Source organism: Acinonyx jubatus, chromosome B4 (genome assembly GCF_027475565.1).
Source record: "Acinonyx jubatus isolate Ajub_Pintada_27869175 chromosome B4, VMU_Ajub_asm_v1.0, whole genome shotgun sequence".
Lineage (NCBI taxonomy): Eukaryota > Metazoa > Chordata > Mammalia > Carnivora > Felidae > Acinonyx > Acinonyx jubatus.
In genome coordinates this window covers 33,026,847-33,035,524 of record NC_069387.1, presented here as the reverse complement: position 1 = coordinate 33,035,524, position 8,678 = coordinate 33,026,847, and the positions used below count along the sequence as shown (strand labels likewise).

Below are 8,678 nucleotides of genomic sequence, written 5' to 3'. Positions count from 1 at the left end.
CTCCAATTTCCCCCTTTTGTCCTTTGTGAAATTCTTGTTATTGATTTTACTTATGCATATGTTATCATCACCCAATATACTATTACTATTATTGCATTAGTTATATTTTAAATCAATTAAGAAATCAGAAGTATTAGTGATTTTGTTTTAGTTTCATTTATTACTTGTCTGATGCACTTCCCTTCCTTAGGTTACATCCAAGTTTATTTTTCTTCTACTTGAAGAATTTCTTTTAACATTTCTTGCAGAGCACAAATGCTGGCCCTGAATCTCTGCCCTTCTTTTGCTGAGACAATCTTTATTTCACCTTTTTAAAAAAATAATACTTTTGAGAGAGAGACAGAGAATGAGTGGGGAAAGGGCAGAGAGAGAGGGAGACAGAGAATCTGAAGCAGGTTCCAGGCTCTGAGATGTCAGCACAGAGCCAACGCAAGGCTTGAACTCACGAGATCATGACCTGAGCCAGTCTGATGCTTAACCAACTGAGCTACCCAGGCGCCCCTCTTTACTTTTTAAGGGCAACTTCACTGGATATACAATTTTTAATTTGTGGGTTTTTTCAAAACACTTGAAATATTTCACTACACTATCCTTTTCGTTGCTTCTGATGAGAAACCTATCAGTTTTATCTGTGTTCCTCTATATGTACCTGTTTTATTTGCTTTGCTTTCTTTCAAACTTTTCTTTGCAAGTGGACTATAATATGCCTATATATTCTTTCTTTCTTTCTTCTTTCTTTCTTTCTTTCTTTCTTTCCTTCTTTCTTTCTTCTTTCTTTCTTTCTTCTTTCTTTCTTTTTTCTTTCTTCTTTCTTTCTTCTTTCTTTCTTTCTTTCTTTCTTTCTTTCTTTCTTCTTTCAGGAGGGAGGGTGTGGGAGTGTAGTCATTTTTTGGTGTTCTTTGGATTTCCAGGTTTGTAATCTGCTTTCATTGATTTTATAAAGTTCTCTGTCATTGTCACTTCAAATATTTATTCTACTCTATTCTGTCTTTCATATCTTGATATTCCAATTATGCATATATAATACCTTTAGAAACTAACAATCCATGATACTTATTGCTCTGCTGTTATTTTTATTCTACTTTCTGTTTGGATTTCAGTTTGGGAAGTTTCTATTGATCTTTCTTCAAGAACACTTATTATTGCTTTGGCTGTGTATAGCCTACTGACAAACCCATCAACATATTATTTTAAAAATTTTTGTGTATAAGTTTTCATATATTGTTTTAAAGTTTATTCATTTATTTTGATAGAGGCAGAGAGAATACAAACAGGGAAGGGACAGAGAAAGAGGGAGAATCTCAAGCAGGATCCATGCAGTCAGCACAGAGCCCATGTGGGGCTCAAACTCACGGAACCCTGAGATGACCTCAGCTGAAATCAAGAGTTGACTAAACGAATTAAGCCACCCAGGCGCCCTTAATTGTTAAAATTTTTAATTTATTCTTAGAGTTTCCATCTCTATGCTTTCATTATACACACACACACACACACACACACACACACGTTTTCTTTTTTCATTATAGACTTAAGACATTTTATTATTATAGTTTAAATTTGTTGTCTGATAATTCTAACATCTGTGTCATATCTGAGTTTGGAGTCTGGTTCTGATGATTAATTTATCTATTCAGAATGCGTTTTTTCTTGACTGTGGGCATGTCTTATAATTTTGTTGTTGTTGTCAACATCCAGACATTTTGTATTTGGTAATACATAGGTATTTAGCATAAAGGTATATAGGTACTTAGCATAAAGATAAATATTAATTTGGCTGGGAGTTGGGTTGCACTTAGTATTTGCTGAGGCTGTTGATACAAGAGGCTTCAAATTCTTGTGTCCATTTTGTCTCTCCTCTTGTCCTTAAGATACCCTAAATATGCTTACTCAGAAACAGTCTGCATTTTATTGTTCTTCCAGCTATAATCCACTATGGAGCTTTGTTGTTATACTGGCAAGGTGGAGAGAGGAAGATTATTCAATAATTTTATAACAAATTAATTATAATAAACAATAATTATTATGAAGTAATTATAAATTTTCTATAATAAATGAAATAGTATTGTTGAGCCCAGGTATTAGTACTGTGACTTGCATAAGAATTTCTGTAGTGGTGTATATTTTTTCCCTTTGCTTCCTTTTACCTTACCTGGTCTCAAGTTTCCCAAACTATTTTCTTGAAACCTTGACTTTTTAAATATAATTAGTAGGTACAAATATAGTTTTAAAAATACTAAACTTGTCATTCAAAGAGTATTATATGGATATTAACAATATAATGAAAAAGATTGTTCCTGAAAGTTCTCCCCCTCATAAGAGGAACAACTAACAACTATTCAAGACAAAACAACACTGAGAAAATTGTGGATCATGGGGTTGAGGCTGAGGCACCCTCCCTCAATATAGACTGCTTTAGATGTTAACAGAAGCAACTACACATTGACCACAATGCCTCTCTCCAGGACAGTGAACCACTATATCAAGAAGTATCCCCTGAATCTTGTTTTTACAGTGGGAAAGGAGAATAAAGAGGGGACAATTTCCCTGGTGCTCCAGCAATGGGGTCACTTTGTGGGGGTCCCTATTCTGCTCTAGCTCTAAAGTGATTGTAGGGAAACCTCACAACCACTGAGAATTTGACTGTGACAGAGAAGGGGGAGTGGAATTGAAACAACTAGGATGTGGATCTTGGTAACCTGAGTTCATACCTGCAGTGCCCAAATAGTAATCCCAACTAGTGGTTTTATTAATCTGGAGAACTAAGTCAGGGGGGCACATTCTGACCAGAAAACTTGGCAGAGTGCAGATCTGCCAGAGTGGATTTTTTTTAATTTTTTAATTTTTTAAAAAAATTACATCCAAATTAGTTAACACGTAGTGTAATAATGGTTTCAGGAATAGAATTCAGTGATTTATCACTTACATATAACATCCAGTGCTCATCCCAACAAGTGTCTTACTTAATTCCCCTTGTCCATGTAACCCATCCCTCACCCAAACCCCTCCAGCAACCCTCAGTTTCTTCTTTGTATTTAACAGTCTCTTACGGTTTGTCTTCCTCCCTGTGTTTATATTTTCTTGCCCTCCATTATGCTCATCTGTTTTTTATTTTAAGTTCCACATATGAGTGAAGCCATATGATATTTGTCTTTCTCTGACTGACTTATTTCACTTAGCATAATACATTCTAGTTCCATCCATGTTGTTGCAAATGGCAAAATTCATTCTTTTTTTTTAACTAATATTCCATTGTATATATGTACCACATCTTCTTTATCCATTCATTAATAGATGGATATTTGGGCTGTCTACATTTTGGCTATTGTTGATAGTGCTGTTATAAACATTGCGGTGCAAGTGTCACTTTGAAACAGCACTCCCGTATCCTTTGGATAATTACCTAGTAGTACAATTGCTGGGTCATAGGGTAGTTCTATTTTTAATTTTTTGAGAGACTTCTATACTGTTTTCCAGAGTGGCTGCACCAGTTTTCATTTCCACCAGCAGGGCAAAAGTGTTCCTTTTTCTCCATATCCTTACCAACATCTGTTGTTGCCTGAGTTGTTAATTTTAGCCATTCGGACAGGGGTGAGGTGGTATCTCATTGTGGTTTTGATTTGTATTTCCCTGATGATAAGTGATATTGAGCATCTTTTCATGTGTCTATCAGCCATCTGGATATCTTCTTTGGAAAGATGTCTATTCTTTTGCCCATTTCTTCACTGGATTATTTGTTTTTTGGGGTGTTGAGTTTGATAAGTTCTTAATAGATTTTGGATACTAACTTTTTATTTGATATTTCATTTGCAAATATCCCCTCCCTTCAATCAGTTGCCTTTTAGTTTTGCTGATTGTATCCTTCACTGTGAAGAAGCTTTTTATCTTGATGAGGTCCCAATAGTTCATTTTTACTTTTGTTTCCCTTGCCTCCAGAGACACATCAAGTAAGAAGTTGCCATGCCTGAGATCAAAGAGGTTGTTGCCTGTTTTCCCCTCTAGGATTTTGATGGCTTGCTATCTTACATTTACGTCTTTCATCCATTTTGAGTTTATTTCTGTGTATGGTGTAAAAAAGTGGTCTAGGTTCATTCTTCTGCATGTTGCCGTTCAGTTTTCCCAATACCATTTGTTAAGGAGAATGTTTTTTTTTCCATTTGGTATTCTTTATTGCTTTTTCAAACATTAGTTGGTCATATGTTTGTACGTCCACTTCTAGGTACTCTATTGTGTTCCACAGATCTATGTGTCTGTTTTTGTGCCAGTACCATAATGTCTTGATGTTTACAGCTTTTTAATGAAGCTTGAAGCCCAGAATTGTGATGTTTACAGCTTTGGTTTTCTTTTTCATGATTGCTTTGGCTATTCGGGGTCTTTTCTGGTTCCATACAAATTTTAGGATTGTTCTAGCTCTGTGAAGACTGCTGGTGTTTTTTTTGATAGGGATTGCATTGAATATGTTGATTGCTTTGTGAAGTGTTGACATTTTAACAATTTGTTCTTCCAATCCATGAACATGGAATGTTTTCCATTTTTTAAACTGTCCTCTTAAATTTCTTTCATAAGCTTTCTATAGTTTTCAGTATATAGATTTTTTATCTCTTTGGTTAGGTTTATCCCTAAGTATTTTATGGTTTTGGTGCAGTTGTAAATGGGATTGATTCCTTGATTACTCCCTCTGCTGCTTCATTATTGGTATATAGAAATGTAACTTATTTCTGTACATTGATTTTATATCCTGTGACCCTGCTGAATTCATGGATCAGTTCTAGCAGTTTTTGGTGGAGTCTTTTGAGTTTTCTACATAGAGTATCATGTTGTCTGTGAAGAGTGAAAGTTTGACTCCCTTCTTGCCAATTTGGATGTCTTTTATTAGTCACAGAACTCACTTGCTGTGACAGTGTCTTCTGACCTCACAGACCAAAAGAGGTGACAACAACTCCTGGAAGCTGAACAACCCAGTAACATTTCCACCAAGAGGTGGTCAGGCAGAATTAATTTCACCCAGAGGAAAGCCAGTACAGGACATAGTGCGTTCTTATACTATGTAGAGGCAGGCAATCCACCATGGTAGAATAATTCATAACCAGTGATGATGGTAGCTACTGGCTCCTCCCAAGTAGAGAATCTGTTTTGGAAATTGAGAGTGACCTAGAGGGGTTTCTTCCCCTCCAACTCTGACAAAGAAACTGAAACCTAGCCTCATCTTCTGTGAAAAGAGTCTTCCAAATTCGTAACCAGAAGGCTGGTAAAAACTGCTGTAAGTTGTGTGGTCTAGCAGTGCTCAAGCCTAGAGAAGGGCAGGTGGAGCAGATAGTTTACAAAACAAAGCCAATGGTCCTGTTTGACCAGAATATTTGGAGTGTAGGTCAGCTTGAATTGAGACAGCAAAGAGCTTTGTCAGCATTAGAGTTGCTTATCTTACTGTACACAGGCAAGAAATCTAATCCGTAGGCAGGTTTTTCACTGAATACAGCTATCAGCATGTCCACTCAGAGAGACTACCTAGAGCACATAGGAAGCTGTTCAACCAATCTATATACAGTGGCACTTGAACAGAGAGAGAGAGAGAGAGGGAGAGAGAGAGAGAGGGGGAGAGAGAGAGAGAGCACAGCACATGACTTTCCTCATTTGTAGAGCAAAACCAGTAACTTCAGTTGACTAGGGAACAGAGTACATACTCTGGCTTGCTTTGCATCCACAAATAATGAACCATGTAGACCCTGGGACACATCCTACTTCCTGGCCAGGGCAAGGAAGCTGTCTCATAGCCCCATATATTACTGAATGTAGTACCTAATCCCAACCATCTAGTAAGCCTAATCAGAGAATCTAGACAGACATGGAGCCCATCCTGCAGCTTCACTAGTAGGAAAGCTAGTCAGCAATCCTATCCAGTTGTTTTTAGTGGTACAGCAGAGCCACTTATTATTATCTTTATTATCTTCAGAGCCCAAACAGATGCTTTACTCAAATATATATAATGAGAGCTGGGCTCAAATGTGCAAGGACATAACTAGCAGACACATCCAGAGACCCAAACTGAGCTGACTGGTAAAGAGCCTCTCTGTCAAAACAAACCTGTAAACTCTAGAAGATGAGTCTGATTATTCAAATGAGAAGATACCAATTCAAGGAATTAAAGATTATGAAAAATCAAGGGAATATTACACCACCAAAGGAAAATTTAAAAGTGCTAATACCTGACCATAAAAAGTGGATATATATGAAAAGTCAGACAAAGTATTCAGAATAATAATCTTTAAAAAGTCTAGTGAACTATAAGAAAACATAGACAACTAAAAAAAACTAAGAAAATAATGCATGAACAAAATGAGAAGTTCAAAAAGGAAATAGCAACCATTAAACAAACAAACATAGAATCCCATAGTTGAAAAATACAATAGCTGAACTGAAGAATTCAGCAGAGTTTCAAAATAGACTTGACCATACAGAAGATAAAGAGCCAGTGCCATTGAGGATAGAACATTGGAAATTACCCAATCAGAAGAGAAAAAAGAAGAAAGTATTAAAGAGTGAAGAAAGCCTATGGGAATTATGAGACACAATGTAAAGAAACAGTATTCACATTATAGGAATTTCAGAAGGAGAAGAGAAAGAGAAAGTAAAAGAAAATATATTTAAAGCAATAAGAGTTGAAAACTTCTCAAATCATGGGGAGTGACATGGTCATCTAGATTGATGAGACCCAAAAGACCTCAAATAGGTGGCACTTGAGCAAGGATACCCAAAGGCACATTATAATTAAATTGTCAAAAGTTAAAAACAGGCACAGAAGTTTCTGGTTGCATAATACATGGCAGCAATTGCTAGGTCAACTCTTTAACTTGTGAGAAGTGAGAGATGAAAAGGAGAGGTGATTTGAGCCAACTCTCAAGACAATATTCAAGTAGAGACCTACTTTTTCATCCAAGGAGAAAATATAGACAAACTATTCAGGATGCCCCTGAAGAAGTGTGGAACCATGACTTCAGGAGAGAGCTGAAAAAGAGAGTGAGCTGCTGCGAGAGAGAAAAAAAAAATAGAGATTGTCCAATACGAGAACATACCACCTCCTTCTCAGTATCAAAGAAGCCTTGGTTAGACCAGATTCCTGCTGCCAACCTTGATGCAGATGATTCTCTAACTGATGAGGAGATGAAGATGAAGATTTTGAAGGGAAGAGTGATGATGATGATTCTGCAGTACTTCTTGCAAAACTAGAAAACGTTATAGAAGAAAGAGCTGAAAAGCAGTCTACAGAGGAACAAGAACAGAAACCTGAAGAAGGAAGAATACATATGGAGAACATTTTGAATGGAAACCCTCTCCTTAATCGCCTCAGGCCAACTTCAAAGGTAAAATAAGGTAGGATGAAGATGTTATTTTCAAGAACTGTGCACCAGTTGTAGATGATAAAAAAAAAAAAAAAGACAAGGTATTTGTAAATGATACACTGTGATCTGAATTTCACAAAAAGTTCTGGAAAAATATATTAAATAGTATAGTTTTATGTGTTCAATTAAAGACTGTAAATGTAAAAAAAATAAAAATTAAAAATAATTTGAAGAGCAACAAGAGAAAAAAGAGACATTACATACAAAAGAACTGTCATAAGACTGTTGGTGGATTTCTCGACAGAATCTTTTCAGATCAAGAAAGAATGGAATGACATAATCAAAACATTGAAAGAAAATAACTCACCCAAGTGTTCTACACCTGGTGAAGCTGTCTTTGAGAAACAAAAGAAGGGATAAATCTTCCAATAAAAAAAAAAACAAAACTGAAGGAGTTTATTGCCACTAGGTCTGCCTTATAATAAGTGCTAAACAGAGTTCTTTGGAAGTAAAAGAACACTAATTAACATAAAAACATAAAGAGGTAGCACCAATCAAACTGGTAATGGTAAATATATAGACATGGTTAGATTCTACAACATTGTAATAAGGTGTGTAATTCACTTAAAATTAGTTCAAAAGTAAAAACAAAAAAAAAAAGGAAAAAAAATAATGAAAAGAGTCATAACTACAATGATCTATTAAGTTACACAATACAAAAAAACACATAAATTGTAAAAGCAATAGTCTAAAATGTGGAGAGTAAGGTGTAAAGTTTACAAATTCTATTGAAGTAAAGTTTTTATCAATAAAAAATAGGATAATTTTAAGATATTTTATGAAAGCTTCATGGTCAACAAAAGGAAAATCCTATACTAATTACAAAAAAAGAAAAAATGATAAAGGAATCAAAGCATACTAATACTAAAGACATCAAAACATACATAATAACCCAGCAGGAACAGAAACAAGGATCAATGGGTCTACAACACAACTAAGAAACAATTAACAAAATGACAATAGTAGGTCTTTATCAATAATAGCTTTAAACATAAATGGATTAACTTTGCTACGGAAAGGCAAAGAATGGCTTAATAGATTTAAAAAAAAAAGATCTGACAATATGCTATCTACAAGAGATTTACTTAGCCTTAAAAACACACATAGACTGAGAATAAAGGGACTGAAAAGGATATTTCAAACAAATGGTAACAACAAAAACAAAAACACACCGAAAAAACAGGGATAGTTATACCTATGTCAGACAAAATAGACTGTAAACTAAAAATGGAAAAAAAAAAGAGGAACCAAAAAGGTCACGATGTAATAATAAAAGAGACAAAA

At 35.3% G+C, this 8,678-nt stretch overlaps 1 pseudogene; it reads left to right on the top strand.

The window, feature by feature from the left end:
• The first annotated feature begins 6,648 nt into the window (after positions 1-6,648).
• Positions 6,649-8,678, top strand: part of LOC106968462 (spliceosome-associated protein CWC15 homolog) — a 49,992-nt pseudogene continuing 47,962 nt past the window's right edge.